The sequence below is a fragment of the Pristiophorus japonicus genome, chromosome 1, assembly GCF_044704955.1.
Source record: "Pristiophorus japonicus isolate sPriJap1 chromosome 1, sPriJap1.hap1, whole genome shotgun sequence".
NCBI classification, from domain to species: domain Eukaryota; kingdom Metazoa; phylum Chordata; class Chondrichthyes; family Pristiophoridae; genus Pristiophorus; species Pristiophorus japonicus.
This window is the reverse complement of record NC_091977.1, coordinates 255938328-255965159: the sequence shown is the minus strand read 5'-3', so window position 1 is coordinate 255965159 and position 26832 is coordinate 255938328.

Sequence of the window (26832 nt, the reverse complement as noted above, 5' to 3'; positions counted from 1 at the left end):
AGACAAGTTGCTTTTGGAATAAATGTTTGGAACCCAATCTCATTGAAAGCAGTTCAGCCATGTTGGACACAAAGTGAGTTTAGGAAATAGAAGTGAAATACTTTGGTCAGGATTAAAGAAGTTTGTAGCTAATTGCAGCATCACACCTAACAGAGAACTCAGCTGGTGAGTTAACAGCCTGTTAGACCAGCTGTTATCTTCCCCAAACTCCAGCAGAAGCTTCGAGCACTGCCACTCGAGACGGAGAAAGAAATCAGAAACCTGCCAGTCGCTCTATTTGTACCACCAGGATGAAAACTAGAAAACCATTGACTCAGACACTGCCCCACATCACGGCCAGCAATACAATCTAATGCTTTATATAAAGTTCCTCTCATGTACTTTAATTTTGTAAAATAGATGCTAGCGAAATGAGTTCATCCTGTGGATTATTGCATTGCTAAATCACACAGCTGACAAAATTTATTAAAGCCTGTATACAGAAGCTGATATTGATCCATCCAATCTAAGGTCGCCCACGAGAAATACATTTGAAAAAGTCTCAATTCTCCTAGCCTGCCATTTGCCAAATCCATTTTCCTGCGAAAGGATAGCAAGTCGGGAATGCACCAGATGGGAGAAAATACAGAGACCCATAGGGATTCTAAAGTGCCAGCAAACATCCTGCCAAATAATCAATTTATTTGAAGTGCATGGACGCATATGGCCAAATGAGGGGAGATTGGTAGATTCCACATAAGGGATAAACCTCAGGGGACTAGGATGGCAGACCTCACCTCCATTTGCCACCACGCAGCATTTGCATTAACAAAAGGAATACCACCAAAAATAACAATTTCCACAATGGCATCAATACCTACCCAGTTAATAAAATAAGCACTTCATACTCAGAAAAAAATTTAAGATTTTACTGCTGATCAAAATCAAATAAGCAGCATGCAAAAGTAGTACTGCAGTCATTGTTGAGAAGATTCAAAATGATTCCAAAGCCTATGACTCAATGGCAAGTGATAGCCAGACTTCTCTGCAACCACCCAAAGACTCAACAGCAATATTTAAAGATAACATTTTACTTGTTTGAAGTTAGATTGAGCCACTGAAGTATAAGAAAGAAGGGCAAATATCAAACCAAATTCTTACTTTGATTCATTTTAAGTACATTACAAAAGTCTTAATATTGCCAAACTCAGACCAAATGTGCGTGCATCAGTGTCTTATTACTTACAGCATCATGGAACCATTATGCAATTTGAAGAGTAGCTAGGGCACTTGTTTTCTATCCTAAGTGCGAAATATGTTCTGTCAAAAAGAACGAAAATCAATGAAGTGGCAATAGGATAGGACAAAGTTCTAACCTCATGTGAGGACTGTTTACTAGCCAAGGGTATCAGATTCAGATAAGAGACACACTCTCAGATTCATTTCAGTACTGATCAGGAAATTGAACTTTGTCACTGGTGATTTACTTTCAGGGGCCGCAAATATCATCAAAAAGGGATGGTCCACTTAAAGGACTTCCTGTTTTGTGCATTCTAACAAAGTTGTGATTTTTTCTCTGTATGTGTCTGTCCAGCACCTCGAAGACAACAAAGTTCTATTAAAGGTCATGTGAAGAATTTGCGCACCATGTGAATAGTATTAGTTTGAGATTAAGTGGTTCAAATACAGGATCTGTATTAACTTTAGTGCCATAAATTTCTACTGGAACGCGATCAGTGGGCACAGAAAAGTCAATAACTTCTATTCACAAACAAAAAGAAGCAGCCCCAGTCTGTAGTCAGATGTGTCTGTATGGTAAACTGGCACTGTATGTTATTAATTTGTCTTAATAGGTCACTAATTATTGCTAACTGAATTAATCAGAAGTTAGAACTTTATGCCAAACACAGAGGGATATGGTTGGAGGTCAATCGTCACAGCAGCAGGACATCGTTGCAGGAGTTCCTCAGGTCTGTGTCCTAGGCCCAACCATCTTCAGCTGCTTCATCAATTACCTTCCGTCCATCATAAGGTCAGAAGTGGGGATGTTCACTGATGACTACACAGTGTTCAGTGCCAGTCGCAACTCCTCAGATAATGAAGCAGTCCATGCCCGAATGCAGCAAGATCTGGACAACATTCAGAGTTGGGCTGATAAGTGGCAAGTAACAATCGCGCCACACAAGTGCCAGGCAATGATTATTCTCCAACAAGCGCATTCAATGGCATTAACATCGCTGAATCTTCCACCATCAACATCCTGGGGAACAACATTAACCAGAAATTTAACTGGACCAGCCACTTAAATACTGTGGCAACAAGAGCAGATCAGAGGCTGGGTATTCTGGGCTAGTGTCTCATCTCCTGACTTCCCAAAGCCTTTGCACCATCTACAAGGGACAAGTCAGGAATGTGCTGGAATACTCTCCACTTGCCTGGATGAGTGCAACCCAAACAACACTCAAGAAGCTCGACACCATCCAAGACAAAGCAGCCCGCTTGATTGGCAACCCATCCATCACCTTGAACATTCACTCCTTCCACAAGATGGACTGCAGCAACGCGTCAAGGCTTCTTCAGCAGCATCTCCCAAATCCACGACCTCTACTGTTACATATGTAAACTCGTATTTACTCTGTACAGCCACCAGAGGGCTCATCCCCTGGAATCCCATGGGATCCCATAAGGTATTTAAGGAGGCCTCACATGCTGGAGAGGCACTCTGGAGACCTGCAATAAAAGACTAAGGTCACACTTTACTTTGAGCTCACAGTGTCCAGTCTGACTCTTTCTCCATACATAACAACTGGCGACGAGATATAGATCGTGAACCCAAAGATGCAGAGAACAGTGGGAATCCTGGAGAAATTCACAGAGGGAGATAATGGGGAAAGTTTTGGGGATCGACTCGACCAATACTTCGTGGCCAATGAGCTAGATGGGGAGGAGAGCGCTGCCAAACGAAGGGTGATCCTCCTCACAGTCTGTGGGGTACCAACGTATGGCCTCATGAAGAATCTGCTCACTCCAGCGAAACCCATGGAGAAATCGTACAACGATTTGTGCACACTGGTCCGAGAGCATTTGAACCTAAAGGAAAGCGTTCTGATGGCGAGGTACCAGTTCTACACCTACAAAAGGTTTGAAGGCCAGGAAGTGGCGAGTTATGTCGCCGAGCTAAGACGCCTTGCAGGATATTGCGAATTTGAAGGACATTTGGAGCACATGCTCAGAAAGTTTTTTATACTTGTTAGTGGCCATGAAAGCATACTTCACAAACTTTTGACTGTAGAGATCCCAACCTTGAGTAAGGCCACAGCGATAGCCCAGGTGTTCATTGCCACCAGTGATAATACGAAGCAAATCTCTTAGCATACAAGTGCTTCGACAAATACTGTGAACAAAGTGATGTTGTTTTCGAATCGTAATGTACAGGGCAGGTCACACCTATCTGCAGCTACACATCCGCAGATGTCTCAGAGTCTACCATCAAGGGTGATGAATGCAAGGCCATTAACACCTTGTTGGCGCTGCGGGGGTGATCATCATTTCCATTCATGCTGATTCAAAGGGTATGTTTGCAAGGGCTGTGGAACAATGGGATGCCTCCATCGAGTGTGAAGATGAGCTGCAAATCGTGTTAAACCTGCAAACCACCATATTGCAGAGGAGGACAGATCCACGGAAGATCACGACAAACCAGAGCCTCAGACCAAGGAGGCAGAGGTACATGGGGTGCACACATTCACCACGAATTGTCCCCCGATAATGCTGAATGTTCAACTAAATGGACTCCCGGTGTCAATGGAGCTGGACACGGACGCGAGCCAGTCCATCGTGGGCAAAAAGACTTTCGAAAGATTATGGTGCAACAAGGCCTCAAGGCTAGTCTTAATTCCAGTTCGCATGAAACTAAGAACTTACACAAAATAACTGATTCCTGTAATCGTCAGTGCTACTGTAAAGGTCTCCTACGATGGAGCGGTGCACAAGCTACCACTCTGGGTGGTACCGGGCGATGGTCCCACGCTGCTCGGCAGGAGCTGGCTGGGAAAGATACGCTGGAACTGGGACGACGACCGAGCGCCATCGCCCGTTGACGACACTTCGTGTGCCCAAGTCTTAAACAAATTTCCTTCGCTGTTCGAACCAGGTATCGGGAGATTTCAAGGAGCAAAAGTGCAGATCCACCTAATGCTGGGGGTGCAACCCATCCATCACAAGGCGAGAGCAGTACTGTACATGATGAGAGAAAGGGTAGAGATCAAGCTAGACCGGCTGCAAAGAGAGGGCATCATTTCACCGATCGAGTTCAACGAGTGGGCCAGTCCTATTGTCCCAGTCCTCAAGGGAGATGGCACCGTCAGAATCTGTGGCGTACAAAGTAACTATCAATCAATTCTCCCTGCAGGACCAATACCCACTATCAAAGGCCAACGACCTCTTTGCAACGCTGGTGGGAGGAAACTGGATCTGACTTCATCCTACATGACACAGGAACTGGAGGAATCATCGAAGGCTCTCACCTGCATCAACACGCACAAAGGTCTTTTTGTTTATAATAGATGCCCGTTTGGAATCCGATCAGCAGCAGCGATATTCCAGAGAAACATGGAAAGCTTACTGAAGTCGTTCCCCCATATTGGTCTTCCAGAACGATATTTTGGTCAAAGGTCTAAACACAGTCGAGCATCTGCAGAACCTGGAGGAGGTTCTTAGTCGACTCAACTGCGTGGGGCTCAGGTTAAAATGCTCAAAGTGCGTTTTCCCGGCACCTGAAGTGGAGTTCTTGGGAAAGAGCATTGCAGCGGACGGCATCAGGCCCACCAATGCAAAGACGGAGGCAATCGAGAACGCACCGAGGCCACAGAACGTGACAGAGCTGCGGTCATTTCTGGGACTCCTGAACTACTTTGGTAACTTCTTACCGGGTCTCAGCACACTGTTAGAACCACTGCATGTCTTATTACGAAAAGGGGATGAATGGGTTTGGGGCAAAAGCCAAGAAAACGCCTTTGTAAAAGCGAGAAAATTGTTATGCTCAAACAAATTGTTTGTGTTGTATGATCCATGTAAGCGTTTGGTATTAGCATGTGATGCGTCGTCATATGACGTCGGGTGTGCCTTGCAACAAGCTAATGATTTTGGTAAACTGCAACCGGTTCCTTATGCATCCAGGAGTCTGTCTAAGGCTGAGAGAGCTTACAGCATGATTGAAAAAGAAGCGTTAGCGTGTGTTTATGGGGTAAAGAAAATGTATCAATATCTGTTTGGGCTAAAATTCGAATTGGAAACTGACCATAAGCCACTTATATCCCTGTTTTCCGAGAGTAAAGGGATAAATACCAACGCATCGGCCCGCATCCAGAGATGGGTGCTCACGTTGTCCGCATACAACTACGCCATCCGCCACAGGCCAGGCACAGAAAACTGCACCGATGCTCTCAGTAGGCTGCCATTGCCCACCACGGTGGTGGAAATGGCGCAGCCTGCAGATCTAGCCATTGTTATGGAAGCATTTGAGAGTGAGCAATCACCCGTCACTGTCCGGCAGATCAAAACCTGGACAAGCCAGGACCCCTTATCTCTCGTCAAAAGCTGTGTGCTTCACAGGAGCTGCTCCAGTGCCCCAGTGGAAATGCAGGAAGAGATGAAGCCATTCCAGCGGCGCAAAGATGAAATGTCTATACAGGCAGACTGCCTTCTGTGGGGCATTCGAGTAGTGGTCCCCAACAAGGACCTTCATCAATGATCTCCACAGTACCCACCCAGGCATTGTAATGATGAAAGCGATAGCCAGATCCCAAGTGTGGTGGCCCGATATCGATGCGGACTTACAGTCCTGCATTCACAGATGTAATACATGCTCGCAGTTAAGCAATGTACCCAGGGAGGTGCCGCTAAGTTTATGGTCTTGGCCCTCCAAACCGTGGTCTAGGGTACACGTCGACCATATAGGCCCGTTCTTGGGTAAAATGTTCCTTGTGGTTGTAGACACGTACTCCAAGTGGATTGAATGTGAGATAATGTCGGCTAGCACATCCGCTGCCACTACTGAAAGCCTGCGGGACATGTTTGCCACTCACGGCTTACCCGATGTCCTGGTGAGCGACAACGGGCCATATTTTACCAGTGCTGAGTTCAAAGACTTCATGACCCGTAACGGGATCAAACATGTCACATCTGCCCCGTTTAAACCAGCGTCCAATGGTCAGGCAGAGAGAGCAGTGCAAACCATCAAGCAAGGCTTGAAGAGGGTAACTGAAGGCTCACTGCAGACTTGGCTATCCCGAATCCTGCTTAGCTACCACACAAGACTCCACTCGCTCACTCGGGTCCCACCTGCTGAACTGCTCATGAAAAGAGCACTTAAGACCAAGGCTCTCATTAGTTCACCCTGATCTACATGAACAGGTAGAGAGCAGGCGGCTTCAACAAAGTGCATAGCATGATCGCGCAAATGTGTCACGCGAGATTGAAATCCATGATCCTGTATTTGTATTGAATTATGGATAAGGTCCCAAGTGGCTTCCCGGCACTGTCATGGCCAAAGAGAGGAGCAGGGTGTTTCGGGTCAAACTTTCAAATGGACTCATTCACCAGAAACACTTGGACCAAATCAAACTCAGATTCACGGACTATCCTGAGCAACCCACCTTGGACTCTCCCTTTTTTGATCCCCCAACATACACACCAGTGGCAACCGACACCATGGTTGACCACAAAGCAGAACCCATCATCCACAGCAGCCCAGCAGGACCCAACACACCAGCAGCCCAGCAAGGCCAGCTGCACAGCAGCCCAGCGAGGGCTCAACAAATGATTCCAAACTACCAGCTTTCACACCGAGACGATCAACCAGGGCAAGAACGGCCCCAGATCGACTCACATTGTAAATAGTTACACTATTGACTTTGGGAGGGAGTGTTGTTATATATGTAGACGTGTATTTACTCTGTACAGCCACCAGAGGGCTCATCCCCTGGAGTCCTCAGGGATCTCATAATCCCTTGGGAGCACAGGTATTTAAGGAGGCCTCACATGCTGCAGCGGCACTCTGGAGACCTGCAATAAAAGACTAAGATCACACTTTACTTTGAGCTCAGTGTTGAGTCTCACTCTTTCTCCATACATAACATCTACCACCTAGATGGACCAGGAGAGCAGATGCATGTGAACACCATCACCCCCAAGTTCCCCTCCAAGTCACACACCACCCTGATGTAGAAATATATCGCCGTTCCTTCATCGTTGCTGGGTCAAAATCCTGGAACTCCCTCCCGAACCTTCACCACACGGACTATCATGGTTTAAGAAGGCAGCTCACCACCACATTTTCAAGGGCAATTAGGGATGGGCAGTAAATGCTGGCCTTGCCTGAGACTCCCACATCCCATGAATGAATAAAATAAACACATGAACCGCTCTGACATAGGTGGCTACTGAGGCTATGACCTAGAAATTGGGCCACACAACGCCCGTTTTTCAGGCACTAGGCAGCCTACATAGGCCACGAAATGGCAGACAGGAATTGCTGTTGCTGCCCAAAATATTGGCTAAAAGAAATAAACAATGAAATACTTGCATTTATATAGCGCCTTTCAAGACCACTGGATATCCCAATTTAGTACGTTTTGGAGTGTAGTCACTGTTGTAATGTAGAAAATGCAGCAGCCAATTTGCATGCAGAAAGCTCCCACAAGCAGCAATGTGATAATGACCAGGTAATCTGTTTTAGTGACATTGATTGAGGGATAAATATTGGCCAGAACACCGGGGATAACTCCCCAGCGCTTCTTCAAAATAGTGTCATGGGATCTTTTATGTCCATCTGAGAGAACCTCAGTTTAACATCTCCGAAAGACGGCACCTCCAACAGTGCAGCACTCCCTCTGTTCTGCACTGGAGTGTCAGCTCACTCAAGGCTCTGGAGTGGGACTTGATCCCACAACCTTCTGACTCAGAGTTGAGGGTGCTACCAACTAAGCCATGGCTGACATCATAAGGACAAACAAGAGGCATCCTTTACCCATGCCTTTGGCTGGCATTAGGCCCCTTGCATGTGTAAATAAGGGTCCTATTGCCTGCTTGAGTTCCCTGCTCCAACATTGGTTTGTCCTGAGGCAGCCCATGCCTTCGCAGGTTGAACTTAGGTAAACCAGCTCTACAGAATGCCTGCAAGAAAGAAGGTGGATGTGGAGCCTGGAAAAGAAGGAGTACTGTTCCTGGCCCCACATTGAAGGATGCTTCCCGATCACTGCTATTCCAGGCAACTTCACCCTGACCTTAAGATCCCCGTTTCCTGAACTCCCACCACCAGCCCTGAGCCCCAACCTCCCAACCACCCCCAACCCCACACACCCCCACTCCCAGCTCTGAGGCACTAACAATCTCCCTCCCCGAAACCCCATGCCCAACCCGTGGACTCAACCCCGCATTGTCCCCCTCACTCCCAACCAGAGCCGCTTATCTGAGGGCCACTGCAACACTAGGAGTGGGTCGATTTCTTAGCGGTCCTCTCCACTCTTTGCCAGTGGCACCGTGCCAGCTCAATGGAAATGAGGTCCAAGACTCAATATCAGGGGCACCTCAGACCTCATCATTCTGGTGCAGGCCCTGCAAGCGCTCAAAAATAGGCACTCCTGAATTGCTTGGCCAAAACATTATTTAAAAGAGAATTGGATTAGTATAATAAACGGAATAATGTAAAAAAGATAAAGAAGGCAGATAAATGGTGTAGAGTTGATGCTGCAGTTGAAGGGCTATTATTGGCACAGCCATGGTGGGCCGAATAGCAGCAATTTCTGTCATTCCAATCACAAATTCTAAAGAAAGAAAGACTTTCATTTATAGAGCGCTTTTATGACCAGCGGATGTCTCAAAGCACTTTATAGCCAATGAAGTACTTTTAGAGTGAAGTCACTGTTGTAATGTGGGAAACGCGGCAGCCAATTTACGCACAGCAAGCTCCCACAAACAGCAATGTGATAATGACCAGATAATCTGTTTTAGTGATGTTGATTGAGAGATAAATATTGGCCAGGACACCGGGATAACTCCCCTGCTCTTCTTCAAAATAGTGCCATGGGATCTTTTACGTCCACCTGAGAGAGCAGACGGTTTATCCGAGGGATGCCACTTCCGACAGTGCAGCACTCTGTCAGCACTGCACTGGAGTGTCAGCCCAGATTTATGTGCTCAAGTTCCTGGAATGGGATTTGAACCCACAACCTTCTGATTCAGAGGCGAGTGTGCTACCCACTGAGATGTGTTTAATTACTAAAATAGGACTGCAAAGATGAGCTATCACAAGCTTTTCATTGTCAATTACAGACGCATTCCAATGGGGCACATGAAGCATAGTCAGAGTGAATTTCCATAGGTCTCGCCATAATAAAGAGTTGTCAACCTACTCACACTGTACTAGCACTGCAACCCAGTCAGCTCAATTTAAAAAAAGCTTTGTCATTCGGTTGCTGCATCGCAACATATAGGAAGTAAGTGAGTTATGAGTTATACCATTGACTTAATTTGTTGGAAAGAAAGAGATCAAATTGAGTGAAAATTCTCCATACCAGTAACTGCACTTGTTCATTCTCAGATGGAATAAGAATCCTCCATCAACATGATAAAGGGTTGGGGATAAGGCTGGATGAGGTTGTAAAGATAGGTCACATTGTTGCACATGCTAAAATAAGATGTGGGATTTGAAGCTCAGCTCAGAATCAAATAGGATGGCACGATTTCACATGACTGAGTGATATGGGATGCTGTGTGAGTTTTCAACCTGCGGTGTGTTCTGTTCTCTTGGAAATCCTGCTACATAGGTAACTCCCAGCGCAGTGACAATCTTGGAACAAGAGCATTTTCCCGGTGTCACCCTTTTAATGGAAATAGCTGGTTTTCTGCTGCTTTCTTTTCCTGGTGGGGGCGCGGGCGTGGGGAGGGGGAGGGGGCAGCTTGCCATGCTTTTTGGGGATAAGGAGGCCATACAAAATACCAGCTTTACCTTAACCATGTCACTTCCAGATTTAGGGTGACTGTACGAGGTGCTAAACAGATTCTGAGAATTCTGCTATTGTTTTTAAAACCACATTCAGGAGATTTTCTTGCGCTGTTTGATGACACCCAACTCTAGCCCACTACCACTTCTCTCGACCCCTCCACGGTCTCTAAATTGTCAGACTTTTTGTCCTACATCCAGTTCTGGATGAGCAGAAATTTTCTGCAATTGAATATTGGGAAGACCGAGGCCATTGTTTTTGGTCCCCGCCACAAACTCCATTCCCTAGACACTGACTCCCTCCCTCTCCCCAACTTCTGTCTGAGGCTGAACCAGACTGTCTGCAACTTTGGTGTCATACTTGACCCTGAAATGAGCTTCCGACCACATATTCACAGCAGAACTAAGACCGCCTATTTCCAGCTCTGTAACATCACCCTTGCCTCAGCTCATTCAATGCTAAAGCCCTCATCCATGCCTTTGTTACCTCTAGACTTGATTATTCCAACACAATCCTGGCTGGCCTCCCACATTCTACCCTATGTAAACTAGAGATGACCCAAAACGCAGCTGCCCTTGTCTTAGTTCGCACCAAGTCCCGCTCACCCGCTCGCCCCTATGCTCACTGACCTACGTTGGCTTCTGGTTAAGCAATGCCTCGATTTTAAAATTCTCATTCTTATTTTCAAATCCCTCCATGGCCTCGCCCCTCCTTATCTCTTTAATCTCCTCCAGCCCCACAAACCCCCGAGATGTCAGTGCTCCTCTAATTTTGCTCTCTTGAGCATCCCTGATTATAATCGCTCAACCATTGGTGGCCGTGCCTTCTGTTGCCTAGGCCCAAGCTCTGGAACTCCCTGCCTAAACCTCTCCACCTCTCTAGCTCGCTTTCCTCCTTCGAGACACTCCTTAAAACATACTTCTGTGACTAATTCACCTGAGTTAATTTCTACTTATGTGGCTCTGTGTCAAATTTTGATCTCATAATACTCCTGTGAAGCGCCTTGGGACGTTTCACTATGTTAAAGACGCTATATAATACAAGTTGTTGTTGTTGTCAGACCTACAGAGATGTTTTGTTCATCTGTATACTCTCTGACTGTGGGATATTCCTCTTCCAGGACAGGAATCAGCATGGCCTGAAGTAGCTCTCAGTAATTGTACTTCACTTCTGGAGTATGTAGGTACCACCAAGGGAGCAGTGGCCAGAAAACCCTCAAAGAGGAGGACATATCTGCCCAGTGTACAGGATAGTATTAGGGAAGCGGGCCCTAGACTAGGACTGAAAGTTCTGGTACCAGTAATAGCCCACGAGCAGGGCAGTTTTCTGATAACTACTGAAATAAACAGACCGACAATGGGAGTTCCTCACAATTTAAAGCTGCTTTTATTCATCAATAATGTTTTTTAAACTTTTTGGAGAGGTAGAGGAGCTAGAAGAACTGTGGGAGAAAAAGTTGGGAGCGCCCCATTTGGGGCGTTAACTTTAAAAAAAATTGGAAAAATTAGCGCAAGGCGTTAATGTTTTCTAACTTAAAAAAAAATTGCCATTTGCGCTTCAGGAAGGAAGTGGAGTGCTAAATCAAGCATTCCACTTCCTTCCTGGAGCGCAAGAGGCAGCAGGAGGGGTCGTTGGTGTGCAGCGATGCACAATGGGCCATGCAGCACTACCGTGTTGGAAGGTGATATGTCCTTACTATACAGTATAAATGCACACGAGGCCCATACTTGAGAGACGGTCACTCTGTGACCAGTTATCTTTATTACCAAGACCTCAAGTGATGAAGGTGGGTGGAGCTTCCCCTTTTTTACCTGCAAGTCCAGGTTAGGAGTGTCTCCCACAAATTCGCCCTTTGTGGTCAATGTTCTTAAGGTGGACAACTTAGGTCAGCTTATACATGGGTTACAATGATAGTTGAATACATGACATCACCTCCCCCCCAAAGTCTTATTGGGATCACAGGTTAAGTCTCTCTGGTGGTTTACGTTCCCATGTAGATCGCCTGAGTTGGGGCTCCGGTTGTTGGGCGCTGGCCTGAGTGTCTGCTGTTTGCGGTGCCTCAGGCCTGTCCAGACTGCCCAAAGTGACTGGGCTCTCCTCCACTTGGTTCCGGTGTTCGGTCACCTGTGGTGGAGTGAACTCTACTTCGTGATCTTCCTCTGCTTCTTCTATGGGGTTGCTGAACCTCCTTTTAGTTTGATCTGAGGGGGCAACCGAGCATGATGCTGAGATGGTCATGGCTAGTGAAGCTTTTGAAAGCGAAGGCTCACCTGTGAGAAAGCAGGAATGGAGTACTGAAGTTGCATGTTCAGCCATGAACTCATTGAATAGCGGTGCAGGCTCGAAGGGCCGAATGGCCTACTCCTGCACCTATTTTCTATGTTTCTATGATCCACGTGTTTGCAGCAGATTTATCCATTGGTAAGTTTAACTACCAAAACCCTATTCCCATCTTTGGCAATCACAGTGCCTGCAAGCCATTTAGGCCCTTCAGCGTAATTAAGGACAAAAACAGCGTCATTGACATCAATACATCGCGCCCTCGCATTCCTGTCATGGTAGTCACATTGTGACTGACGCCTGCTCTCAATGATTTCTTTCATAGTAGGGTGTAAAAGGGATAACCTGGTTTTGAGCGTCCTTTTCATTAGCAGCTCTGCGGGTGGAACCCCTGTGAGCGAGTGTGGTCGGGATCTATTGGCCAACAGGAGGCGTGATAAGCGGCTTTGTAGGGAACCCCCTTGGATTCTGAGCATCCCCTGTTTGATTATCTGCACTGCTCGTTCCACCTGGCTGTTTGAGGCTGGCTTGAACGGTGCCGTTCTGACATGGTTGATTCCATTGCCTACCATGAAGTCCTGGAAATCAGTGCTTGTGAAGCACGGGCCATTGTCGCTGACCAAGACATCCAGTAGACCATGGGCAGCAAACATTGCCCGTAGACTTTCTACCGTGGCAGAGGATGTGTTTGAATTTAAAATGTCACACTCAATCCATTTGTAGTAGGCGTCTACTACAACCAAAAACATTTTTCCCATGAAAGGACCTGCGTAGTCCACATGGATGCATGACCATGGCTTGGCGGACCAGAACCAGGGGCTAAGGGGAGCTTTCCTGGGTGCATTGCCTAGCTGAGCACATGTGTTGCACCTGCGAACACAAAGTTCCAGGTCTGCATCTATCCTTGGCCACCAAACATATGACCTGGCAATTGCCTTCATCATGACAATGCCCGGGTGCTCATTGTGAAGTTCTCTGATAAACACCTCTCTGCCCGTCTGGGGCATGACTACTCGCTTTCCCCACAGTAGGCAATCGGTCTGAATTGAGAGTTCATCCTTGCGCCTATGAAACACTTTAAATTCCTCAGGGCATGCCCGTATGTGGCTGCCCAGTCCCCATTCAGGACACATTTCTTGACTGAAGACAGTAGCGGGTCTTTATTTGTCCAGACTTTAATCTGACGGGCTGTCACAGGTGAGCCTTCACTTTCGAAAGCTTCAATTGCCATGACCATCTCAGCATCATTCTCGGTTGTCCCCTCAGTGGTGGCTAGTGGGAGCCTACCGAGTGCATCGGCGCAGTTTTCAGTGCCTGGTCTGTGCCGAATTGTGTAGTCGTAGGCGGCTAATGTAAGTGCCCACCTCTGTATGCGGGCTGATGCATTCGCATTTATGGCCTTGTTGTCAGCCAAAAGGGACATTAGGGGTTTGTGATCTGTCTCCAGCTCAAATTTCCTGCCAAACAGGTACTGGTGCATTTTTTAAAATTGCATATACACATGCTAGCGCTTCCTTTTCTACCATCCCGTAGCCCCTTTCTGCCTGGGACAGACTTCTGGAGGCATAAGCTACCGGTTGTAACTGACCATTGGCATTCACATGCTGCACACCCGATGCCATAGGATGACGCATTGCACAAGGTTCTTACACGGGTCATATAACATTAACAGTTTGTTGGAGCATAACAGATTGCGTGCTCTATCAAAAGCCCTTTCCTGGCTGTCCCCCCAGACCCAATCGCAACCTTTGCATAGGAGCATGTGTAGCGGCTCGAACAGCATGCTCAATTTGGGAAGAAAGTTGCCAAAATAGTTCAGGAGCCCCAGGAACGAACGGGGTCTGGGTGCTCTCTGGATCGCTTCCGTTTTGGACGCAGTAGGTCTGATCCCGTCTGCTGCTACCCTTCTCCCCAGGAATTCTATCTCTGGAGCTAAGAAGATGCACTTCGCCTTTTTCAGTCGCAGCCCTAACCTGGTCCAGTCTGCGTAGCACCTCCTCCAGGTTGTGGAGGTGTTCTTCAGTATCGTGACCCATGATGAGGCTGTCGTCTTGAAAAACCACCGTCCTTGGAATCGACTTGAGGAGGCTTTCCATATTTCGCTGAAAGATCGCAGTGGCCGAACGAATCCCGAATGGACATCTGTTATACTCAAACAACCCCTTGTGTGTCATGATGGTGGTCAGCTTCTTCGACTCACTCGCCAGCTCCTGGGTCATGTAAGCTGAGGTCAGGTCCAATTTTGAAAAAAGTTTGCCACTGGATAGCAAAGAGGTCCACCGCTCTCGGTAGCGGGTACTGGTCTTGGAGTGACACCCGATTGATGCTGGCCTTGTAATCACCACATATCCTGATTGACCCATCCGCCTTGAGCTCCAGCACAATCGGGCTCGCCCAGTCACTGAATTCGACTGGCGAGATGATGCCTTCCCTCAGCAGGCGGTCCAATTCGCATTCTATCTTTTCCCGCATCACGTACGGCACCGCTCTGGCCTTGTGGTGTACTGGCCTGGCGTCCGGGTTTATGTGGATCACTACCTTGGCCCCCATGAAAGTGCCGATGCCGGGTTGAAATAATGAGTCAAATTTGTCCAGAACCTGTGAGCATGATACTCGCTCCCCACAGAAGAAATTGCATTGACATCGCCCCATTTCCAGTTCATGACAGCAAGCCAACTCCTCCCCAGTAGTGCAGGACCGTCCCCCGGGACATTCCAGAGTGGCAACCTGTTCTCCGAATCTTTGTGGGTCACGACTACCGTGGCGCTGCCTAGCACCGGAATGATCTCCTTTGTATATGTCCGTAGCTGTGCGTCGATCGGCAATAATTTTAGCCTCCTGATCTTGGACACCCACAACCTTTCGAACTGTTTGATACTCATCAGGGACTGGCTGGCCCCCGTGTCTAGCTCCATTAATACTGGGATGCCATTGAGGGGCACTTTCATCATTATTGGTGGCGTCCTGGTATATGAACTGTATATGTGTTCCACATGAACTCGCTGAACTTCAGCTTCTAGCGATTTCCCCCAGTATTCATTTAGCCTCGTAGGGCTTACATCGGGCCCTCCTCCTCATACATCAACCTAGCTGCAGGCTTCCTGCACATACGTGCCAAGTGACCGCTGATGTTGCAGTTTCTGCAGGTATATTGCTGATACCTGCAAGCTCTGGCTGGGTGTTTGCCTCCACACCTCCAGCATGAGCTGCAGACCCCGTTGTTGGAAACAAAAGGTCCATTACCAGTCGATCGTTTCTGACTGTCTCTGTAACTGTCCTTAAGCACACAATTAACAGGTGTTGATGGCCCCATTACTGGCCGCATTGTTCATTGCGATGGCATGAATCACCATTCAACTAGCCATTGTCTCTGTTGAATTCCCCCTTTGGGTTCGACTACATGCTCGGGCATATCCGATTGCCCTTGTCTGCCTAGAGAACTGTGTGCCGCATTAACGATGTTGACTCCCTGGTCGTTTGCCGCATTTGAGCCAAGATTTTTGTCATACATCATTCTGGTCTCTTCCTCCCCTGAGATAAATGTCTGGGTTATCAGAGCCGCCGCTTCCAAGGTCAAGTCTTTGGTCTCAATCAGTTTCCTGAAAACCCTAGCGTGCCCGATGCCCTCAATAAAAAAGTCTCGCAGCATCTCCGCTCTGCATGCATCTGGGAACTTACATAGGCTCGCCAGTCGCCGGAGGTCTGCCACAAAGTCTGGAACGCTTTGCCCTTCTCACTGCCGATGCGTGTAAAACCGGTGTCTCGCCATGTGCATGCTACTCGCCGGTTTAAGGTGTTCCCCGATCAACTTACTGAGCTCTTCGAACGTCTTGTCCGCCGGCTTCTCTGGTGCTAGAAGGTCCTTCATCAGGGAGTACTTTCTGGATCCACAATCTGTCAGGAGATGAGCCCTGCGTTTGTCGGCCGAATCCTGTCCCAACCATTCCTTAGTGACAACACTTGCTGTAGTCTTTCAATAAAGTCGTCCCAATCATCACCAACACAGTACCTCTCTTCTGTGCTGCTAGTGGCCATGCTCGCATGATTTAAATCCCGGTTTCTCGTCGCCAATAGTTGCACAGACATTCTTGATAGGGGAAGAAGAAACGAGGTTGATTTACAATGCAGGTATGACAAATAACGAAATATCGGAACAAGAAGTTCGCAGCATTAAACAAGCTGCTACCCCCACACACAGACAAAACCGGGAGAACAGGCTCTCGACAGCAGGCAGTGGCGCCAGAAGCCACCAAGGGCCACAGGAACGGCCATTCACACCTCATCAACCCACAATGCGAGCAATCAACTACAAACTGAGAGAAGCTCAAGAGAGATCAGCCAGACGCATCTCATTCTTTGGGAACAATGGACGCAGTCTGTGCTGGAGGTGTGGGGGTGGGCACTTATCGATTTCAGCAGGCTGTTTGCAGGAACTGTGACTATACAGGGCATTTGGCCCGCATGTGCAAAAAAACGGCAGCTCGGTTGGTATACGAATCGGATGGGTCGGAAAGCAGACCAGAAGACGGTGGGGACAGTACCCGGGACACCGATGTACAGCAGGTCAACATGATCAATGGCCACTGCTCCTACAACAGGACGCCTCCTATAATGATGAGGGTCCTACTCAACGGGATACCTATCAACATGGAGCTGGATACGGGAGCGAGTCAATCTCTCATGGGTGCTCAACAATTTGAACAACTGTGGCCGCAGAAAAGAGACAGACCAAAACTCACAAGGGTCGACACCAAACTAAGAACCTAAACCAAAGAAATCATACCAGTCCTCAGCAGCGCCATGCTCTCTGTCACACACAAAGGGACAGTGAACCGACTTCCCCTGTGGATTGTCCTCGGAGACCCCCCAGCACTGCTGGGGAGAAGCTGGCTGGCAAAACGAAACTGGAAATGGGATGATGTCCATGCCATGTCATTAGAGGAACGGACCTCCTGCTCAACAATTATAAAGCGATTTGAACATCTCTTTCAGCCAGGTGTGGGCACTTTCAAAGGGGCCAAAGTCAAAATCTACATCACACAGGATGCTTGACCGGTCCATCACAAGGCCAGAGCAGTACCCTATGTGATGAGGGAAAAGATTGAACACGAACTAGACAGGCTTCTGCGGGAAGGCATTACATCACCTGTGGAATTTAGCGACTGGGCAAGTCCCACCGTCCCAGTCATGAAGCCTAATGGATCCGTACGAATCTGTGGTGACTACAAATCTACCATAAACAGAGTCTCCCTACAGGACCAGTACCCGCTGCCCAGAGCAGAGGACTTATTTGCCACATTGGCTGGAGGTAAACTTTTCTCAAAACTAGACCTCACATCTACGTATATGATGCAAAAATTGACTGAGGAATCCAAGCTACTCACCACCATCAACACACATCGAGACCTTTTCCTGTACAATCGATGCCCATTCGGCATCAGGTCGGCAGCTGCCATATTCCAGCGCAACATGGAGAGTCTGCTCAAGTCCATCCCGGGGACGGTTGTATTTCAAGACGACATATTTATCATGGCAGGGACACCGACTCCCATCTCCGTAATTTGGAGGAAGTACTAAAGCGGTTGGATCGGGTAGGCCTACGAGTCAACAAATCCAAGTGCCTGTTTCTCGCACCCGAGATTGAATTTTTGGGCAGAAGGATTGTCCAAAACAGAAGCAATTCACCTGCCACCAGGCTCCGGAATGTCTCAGAACTGCGCGCCTTTCTCGAGCTACTCAATTACTTTGGGAACTTTATGCAGAACTTAAGCACGCTGCTGGAGCCTCTCCACGTGCCACTCAGGAAGGGGTGCGATTGGTTTTGGGGGGACGCCCAGGAACGCGCCTTCAATAAGGCACGCAATCTTCTGTGTTCCAACAGTGTTTTGACTTTCTTTGATCCAGGTAAAAAGGTAGTTCTCACATGCGATGCATCAGCGTATGGGGTCGGGTGTGTTTTGCAACATGTCAATAATGCGGGCAAATTACAACCCATAGCTTATGCCTCCAGGTCACTTTCGCGGGCGGAGCGTGGGTACGGAATGGTAGAGAACGAGGTGCTCGTGTGCTTGTACGGTGTCAAAAAGATGCACCAATACGTTTTTGGGGCCAAGTTCGCATTAGAAACCGACCACAAGCCCCTCACGTCCCTCCTATCTGAGAGCAAGGCAATAAACGCCAACGCCTCGGCGCGAATTCAATGGTGGGCACTCATGCTGGCGTCCTACGACTATACCATAAGGCACAGACCAGGCACAGACAACTGTGCCAATACGCTCAGCAGGCTACCCCTGACGACCATGGAAGGGTCTGACGAACAGGACTGTGAGATAGTCATGGCAATCAATGCCTTTGAGTCCACAGGTTCGCCCATGACGGCTCGCCAAATCAGAGCCTGGACGGCCAGTGACCCCACGTTATCCTTAGTAAAAAGATGTGTCCTAACCAGTGACTGGGCAGAGGCTCGTGATGCCTGCCCCGAGGAATTAAAACCCTTTCACAGGCGCATACATGAGCTGTCACTACAAGCAGACTGCCTGATGTGGGACAGCCGAGTAGTCATGCCTCTGCGAGGCAGAGAGGCATTTGTCCGGGAGCTCCACCGCGAGCACCCGGGGATCGTTCTCATGAAGGCCAGAGCCAGATCCCACGACTGGTGGCCTGGTATTGACGCGGACTTGGAGCTCTGCGTCCGAAGGTGCACCGTTTGTGCCCAACTCAGCAATGCCCCAGGGAGGCTCCCCTAAGCCCCTGGCCCTGGCCTACCAAACCGTGGTCGCGGGTGCACGTAGACTATGTGGGCCCATTCATGGGCAAAATGTTCCTCGTAGTTGTAAATGCATTTTCAAAATGGATCGAATGCACCATTTTAAACTCGAGCACAACCTCCACCACTGTGGAGAGCCTCGCAACCATGTTTGCAACACATGGAATCCCTGACATATTGGTCAATGACAATGGTCCGTGCTTCACCAGCGCAGAATTCCAAGATTTTATAATTGATCACGGTCATAAATCATGGCAAGACGGCACCGTTGAAGCCGGGCTCCAACGGCCAGGCGGAGAGAGCAGTGCAAATCATTAAACAAGGCATGCTTAAAATCCAAGGTCCCACGCTGCAGGGTCGCCTGTCGCGACTGCTGCTGGCATACAGATCTCGTCTGCACTCATTGACTGGGATCCCCCCCACACAACTGTTGATGAAAAGGACTTTAAAAACAAGGCTCACATTAATCCTCCCAGACATGCACAAAATCGTTGAGGCAAAGCGCCGTAAGCTGACTGAGTACCATGACAGAAATTCGAGGGGGAGATGGAATGAGATAGGGGACAAAGTGTTTGTACTAAACTATGGCAGGGGTCCCAAATGGCTTGCAGAGACAGTGACGGGCAAGGAAGTAATCAGGCTACTGGTATTACAAATGGACAATGGCAAAACCTGCCGGAGGCATGTAGACCAAGTCAAAAGCAGATTTGCCAACAACACTGCAGAACCAGAGGCAGACTACAATGTGAAACTCACACCACACCTGGTGGACAGACAGAGGGAACAACCTGAGGAAAGGGCAATCCCAACAGACAGCCCAGGCGAGTCAACAACAATCACACCAATCGAAACAGACAGCCCAGGCGAGATACCAGCAACCACACCCAAAGAAAAACAGACACCAAGGCAAACAACTGAACCACAACTCAGACGCTCCACGCGAGAGCGTAGACCACCAGAGAGACTGAACCTATAAAGACAATAAGATCTTGGGGGAGGGTGATGTCATGTCTCTTACATTATTATATATAACTGTATCCTAACATGCTATACATGACTGTAATAAGATATGACCTGTAACCACCAGCATACCTTACCACCAGGGGTGCACTTGCAAGAGACAGGTATATAAGGACAGGTCTCAGGCAAGTGCAGCATTCGAGAGCTGTGAAATAAAGGTGCAGGTCCAGAGTGACCTTGACTTCACTACATACCTCGTGTGAACCTGTACTGTGGGGACAGGACTTTACAAATGGGTTACTGCAGGGAATTCATAGAGGGATATGCAGCCATGGCAGCTCCTTTGTTGATGCGTCTTAGGAAAGGAGTAGAGTGGGAATGGAGTGAGAGTTGTCAAGAAATGTTCTTCCTTAATGAAGAGTTATTGTAACAAACAATCAACATACATAACTTGCATGGTTATACATAACAAAGGCTTTGGGCTTGTTTTGCCATATTTACAAATCAAGCTTAACCACTTGTTTTCTGTTTCAAAGAGGATACCTTCACTCTCGAACAGAACCTTCCAAACATGGTGTTGAATTTAAACGCATTCGAGGCTGATCCTGAGGGAAGTTTTCCTCCAAGGGATGCCCTTAATTTCCATTTGAACTCTCTCTTACTTCAGACTGTTTATTTTCCTGACTCGGACTCAGACTTAAATTCTGATTTTCTCTTGGATTTGTTTCCAGTACAGTGGATGTAGGTTGTGCTCCTGGTGTATCAAAACTATCTGATGAGTCAGAAATAATGGAATCACTCCCAACTTCAACTATTTCCATGTCTGTGGGTAAAATATGATCACTGTGAACAAACCTAACCTGTCCATTATCAAACATCTTTACCAAATATGTGCGAGGACCACATATCTTCACCACTCTTCCTGGTAACCACTTTACCCATTTATGGTGATGGTTCTTCACTCTCACCTTCTGATTTAATTTCACACTTCTCTCTTTTACTCTACCTTTATCATGATTCTCTTTCTGTCTTAATTGTGTCTCTTCTACGGACTGTGCCAAGTTTGATTTTAACAACGAGAATCTGGTTCGTGACTGTCGTTTGAGAAACAACTCTTCTGGTGTTCTACCAGTAGTTGTATGAAGAGTATTACAATACGTTATTAGAAATTTAGCCTATTTGTGGTCCAATGACAACTGTCATTACTTTGGATTTGGATCCAACATTTGTTTGATGATGGCATGTTTTACAATTTGCTGGACCATTCGAAGCAGGGTGGTATGGTGGAACCTTGGTATGTTTCACACTATTTTTGCTTGTGGACTGTGCAAATTCTTCTGAACGAAATTGTGGTCCATTGTCCAATACAATTTTTTTGGGAGGCCAAATGAAGAAAATAAACTTCACAAAATGTCTAATGTTTTACTTGTTATTTTCCACATTGGAAACATCTCGAACCACTTCGAATGGCTGTCAATCACAATGAACACTTGTTGTCCTTCTAGCTCAGCAAAATCAATATATGTAGCCTTTGCCACACCCTGGGAGGCCATTTCCATGGCTGTAATGGTACTGATGGTGGTTGCTTGCTTACTGATTGACATGTCGTACACTGACTCACTATATCTTTATCAAGACCTGGCACAATAAGTAACTACGTGCAAAGCTTTTCGTCAAGCACATTTCCAGGTGCTGGTCATGGAGGTCTCCTAATAATTTGGACCTGAATTTATTTGGTATAACTACTCTTGCACCCGACATGATACAATCTTTATCGACTATAATTCATTCCTACGAATGAAGAATGGATGAATATCTTTGTCTGTTACCTGGTTTGGCCATCCGTTTGCAATATAATCATACACCTTTGACATAACTGGGTAACGTTTTGTTGCCCTCCCAATCTCTTCAGCTGTGACTGGCAGTTCATCGATGTATGAAAAATAGAAAAGCTCTTCCTTATCAGGTGTAACTTGTGATGGGGAAGACAATCTAGACATAGCATCAGCATTACTGTGATCAGCTGATCGTTTGTATTCAATATCATATGTATATGCTGACAAAATCAAAGCCCATCTCTGCATTCGGGCTTCAGCTAATGTTGGAACTGGGGACTTTGGATGGAGGATTGCTGTCAGGGGCTTATGGTCCGTAACGAGAGTAAACTTACGACCATACAAGTATTTGTGGAACTTCTTGACCCCAAAAATTAATGCCAAAGCTTCTCTTTCAATTTGGGCACTGAGAGTGTGTGAAGCAAAAGCAATTGGTCACTCCTCCCAACTACGTAATACATGAGAGATTACTGCCCCAACTCCATACGGAGAGGCATCACATGCTAGCTTGATCTCCTGAGATACGTTATAGTTAACTAACATGGTGCTCTCTACCAAGTTGCTTTTACACTCCTTGAATGCTGTATCGCATTCTTTTGACCATTTACAATGGACCTGTTTTTTCAATAGGTCATTCAGTGGATGTAATATTATTGCCAAATTTGGTAGGAACTTCCCATAATAGTTCAAAAGACCCAAAAATGTTTGACGTTCAGTGACATTCTTGGGAATGGGTGCATTTCTGATTGCATCCAGTTTTTCCTTGGTTGGATGTAAACCATCTTTGTCTACTCTGTACCCTCCACTGAGCTTTGAAATAACTCCCACTTGCGAGCAGCCACTCTTATTCTGTGCTTCTCTAGCTGTTTGAGGACTTCATTCAATATGTTATTATGAATTTGCCTATTTGGTGCTGAAATTAGTATGTTATCTAAATAACATACTACCCCTTCCATACCTTGCAAAATCTGGTTCATTACCCCTTGGAATATGGCAGGGGTGGAAGACATTCCAAATGGTAGCGTATTAGATTGATATAGGCCGAGATGAGTATTTATAGTCAAGCATGACTTGGACTCCTCATCTAGTTCCAGCTGTAAGTAGGCATTCGTCAGATCCAACTTTGAGAAAATCTGACCCCCTGTCAGTGTTGTGAACAAATCTTCTATATTTGGCAATGTATTGGGGACATTACCCTCTAGAACCTGGTTTACGGTTACTTTATAATCACCACATAATCTTATCTTACCATCAGACTTAGGTACAACAACAATGGGTGTAGCCCAATTACATCGATAGAAATAATGTTCTCAGTCTTTAATCTTTTGAGTTCTTGCTCAACTTTCTCCTTGAGTGCACATGGTATGGAACATGGCTTGCATTAAACTGATCTAGCATCCTTCTGTACCCTGATACTCGCCTTGAAGCCTTGGATCGGACTGCCCATTTCGCAGAACACCTTCGGATAATTCTTGATGACATTATCCTTTGACGCAAATCTCGTTTTGACACAAAAAAATCTCACTCTAATGCAGCTTCAGTGATCACAACCAATTTCTTCCTAGTAAGGCAGGCTTGTCTCCTGCTACTACTATTAGAGGCAAGCTCTGAACTTGATCCTTGTATTTCACCGGTACGGTGATACAACCTACCACCGGAATTTTCTCTCCCGAGTGGCCTCGCAGCTCTATCTTGGCTTTCTCCAATGGGAAATCCCGCAATTTGTCATGACATAGCAACTCCAGTACTACACTCACAGATGCATCAGTGTCTATTTCCATGGGTATCTTGAATCCTGCAACATCTATGTGGATTATGATACTTTTCAAAACGCCGTCCGTTAACCTCGTGCTCCTGATAACGTTTAACTCTAACATCTCCTCGTCCTGTTGTTGTTCTTCCATGCTATGTAGTCTCTGGGGATTTGAAAGCTGGGTTACCCTTCAGTCAGCATGCCTTCGCAAGATGCCAAGTTTTCCTGCAGACGAAACACTCTGCCTTCATATATGGACAAATTTGAGCAATGTGTTGTCCCAGGCACCGATAGCAGGACATCAATGCTCTGTTCCCATTTCCAGTTTCTGAGACTTTGGGGCCCCACCGTCTTTTACTTTGAACCTGCAGGCGGTTCACCTCGGTTGTCTGATGACTGAAATTAGTATGGAATTCTTGGGAATGTTGGTCGGCCATGCTCATCGACCTCACTGTCTGACAAGCTAAATCAAAAGTCAAGTCAGGCGTTGTCAATAACTTCCTTCTGATCGCATCAATCTTCATCCCATAAACAAAGCGGTCTCACAATGCTAGGTTCTGAAGTCTCCGAAATTACAGTGAATAGATAGCTTTTTTAATGCTACAATGTACTCACTGATATTTTCTTCGGCCTTCTGATTTCGTATTCCAAAATGATAACTTTCAGCAATTTCTAATGGAATGGGGCTGTAATGTTGTTCTAGCTTAGTTAGAATCTGTTTCAGCGTTGTATCCTTTGGCTTGTCAGTCACAAGCAAATTTATCAGCGTTTCATACAACTTGGGCCCGGCCTCAGTTAAGAATATAGCTCTTTTTCATTCCAACACTGCCCGGTTATTGTCTTCATTACCAGGAATTTCGATGATATTATTTGCAGTGAAAAACATTTCTATCTGATCCACATATGCTCTGAAACTTTCACGGTCGCGTTGAAATGCCCCCAAATGCCCTATAACTCCCATATGGGCAGCCATTTTGACTCTGACAGTTTCACCAAGTGTGCTCGTAATTTACCTCGGATTTGTAGCTATTTCCAAAAACAGAGAAACTCTCAAAGTCTCTCTCTCGGCTGGTTGAATCCCTCACCAACTAAAATTTCAGCTTTGTATTATCCGATTACATCCCATTCCCGTCGCCAATGTCATATCTTGGAGAGCACACACATCACACAGTCTGTAAAATGGCTGCAGGTTCCGGTGACCCCTGACCTGCTGGTCAGGTGACATGCTCTTTATTCACAGCACTAGCTGCAGTAACACAAGCATCCACAGTGTGGAGCTGCAGAAATTACACAACAGTAACTTTACTGAGCTGTCACACCCTGACACAAATGTTACTGGATGGTAGAATGAAAGATGGCACAGTGAGCAGTAACAGGATTACTTGCTGGACATTGTTGCTTCCTCAGTTAGACCTGAAGGTCGAGAGGCTGGGAGAACCAAAGCTCGCCCTGAACCTGATTTATCCAGGGGCAGCACATGTGTGTTCAGTGCAAGGAGTGTGGGATGTAGAGGTGGGATTCAAAACAGGAGAACACCCGACAGGCAGGGACATCTATGTAGATGGGTCTAGTTCAGTAATAAAAGGAGAGAAAAACAGGCTGTGGGTTTTGCGATCCTGAAGCAGGGATAGAAAAAGCCATAAAACGCCCCAACACTTTAAGTACACAACAAGCCGAGCTAGCAGCTGTAGCGTAAGTCGTCACACACCCGAACAAATTCCCAACTCCCTATACGATATGTTCGGACTCTATGTTCACTTGTAACTCCTGTACAGAGTATTTAGCCTAATGGGCTAGGCGAGGGTTTAAGTCCTCAAATGGAAAACCGTTGGTGACGGCTCCGTTGATAAAAGTCATTTTGGATGTCACAGGTAGGTACCAGAAGGATTACTGCATCCAAAAGGTCAAAGCACACTCTAAGACAGAGCCCAAGTGGAAAGGGAATGAAAAAGCAGACACACTGGCCAAAACAGGGGCAGGAGAAGGGACACCTTGGGATCCATATCACTGTGGACAGATTATGACTGTAACAGGCAGAGAAGAGCCCAAAGAAGTACCATTGCCGCCTGATTTAAAACAGGCTCAGTTACAGGATGCAGACTTAGAGCAGCGATTAGGGGCAAGATAGAAGGGAAATCTGTAGAGGGACCTTTGGGAGCTGCAGACATAGCAGTAAAGCAGGAAATGTTGTTTAAAGGAGATAGTTGGATCATGCCAGGGCAGTGCAGGGAAGAATTCTTGCAACTAGCGCATGGGGGTCCAGGAGCTGGACATCCAGGGCCAGAAACGATGTGGAATAAAGTAGAAGCTGTGGGATGGTGGCCCAGGCTTAGAAGTGATGTAAGGGATTATTGCCAGAATTGTCTGGTATGTGCTGCAAACAATCCAGACCCCCACTGGAGAAAAGGTCCATTGGGATACATAAGGAGGGTAGAGGGGCTATGGCAGTTTATACAGATAGATTACATAGGGCCACTGCCCACTTCATGTAGAGGCAATAAATATTGCTTGGTGTTAATAGATCTCTTTACAAAATGGGCAAAAGCTTTTCCTTGTAAGGTGGCCACTGCAGTAGAAACATAGGGCCCAAGTTTCCACATGATTTGCGCCTGATTTTTAGGAGCAACTGGTGGAGAACGGACTATCTTAGAAATCGCAATTCTCCACATTTCTTTTTCTGCAGTTCTCATCAGGTAGAACAGTTTCAGTTTGGAACATAAATTTTTCTTCAAAAGGGGGCGTGTCCGGCCACTGACGCCTGATTTGAAAGTTTCCACAGTGAAAACGTACTCCAAACTAACTTAGAATGGAGTAAGTGAAGATTTTTGTAGAACTGAAAAAACCATGTCTACACATTAAAAAATCAGGCGCAGGTTACAAATTAGGCGTCCAGAACGAGGACGGGGGGGAAGGGAAGTCATTAAATTCTACAATAAATCTTTATTTATACTTCTACAAATATTATACAAATAAATCCAACCTGAATAAAAATTTATAAGCAAAGAAAAGATTAAATAAACCATCTTCCTACCTGTGTGAAAGTGCTTCAGCCAGGAAGAATGCTGCAGCAAGCCTCACAAAACGAGGCAGCCGTTCCCGAAGGCGGGGGGGCAGGAGGGAGGGAACCGACCGAACACGGGGGGGGGAGGGAGGGAGGAAACCGACCGACCGAACGCAGGGAAGCCGTTCCAGAAGGCGGGGAGGGACCCAACCAACTGAACGCAGTGGGGGGGGGGGGGGGAAAGGAAGCCGTTC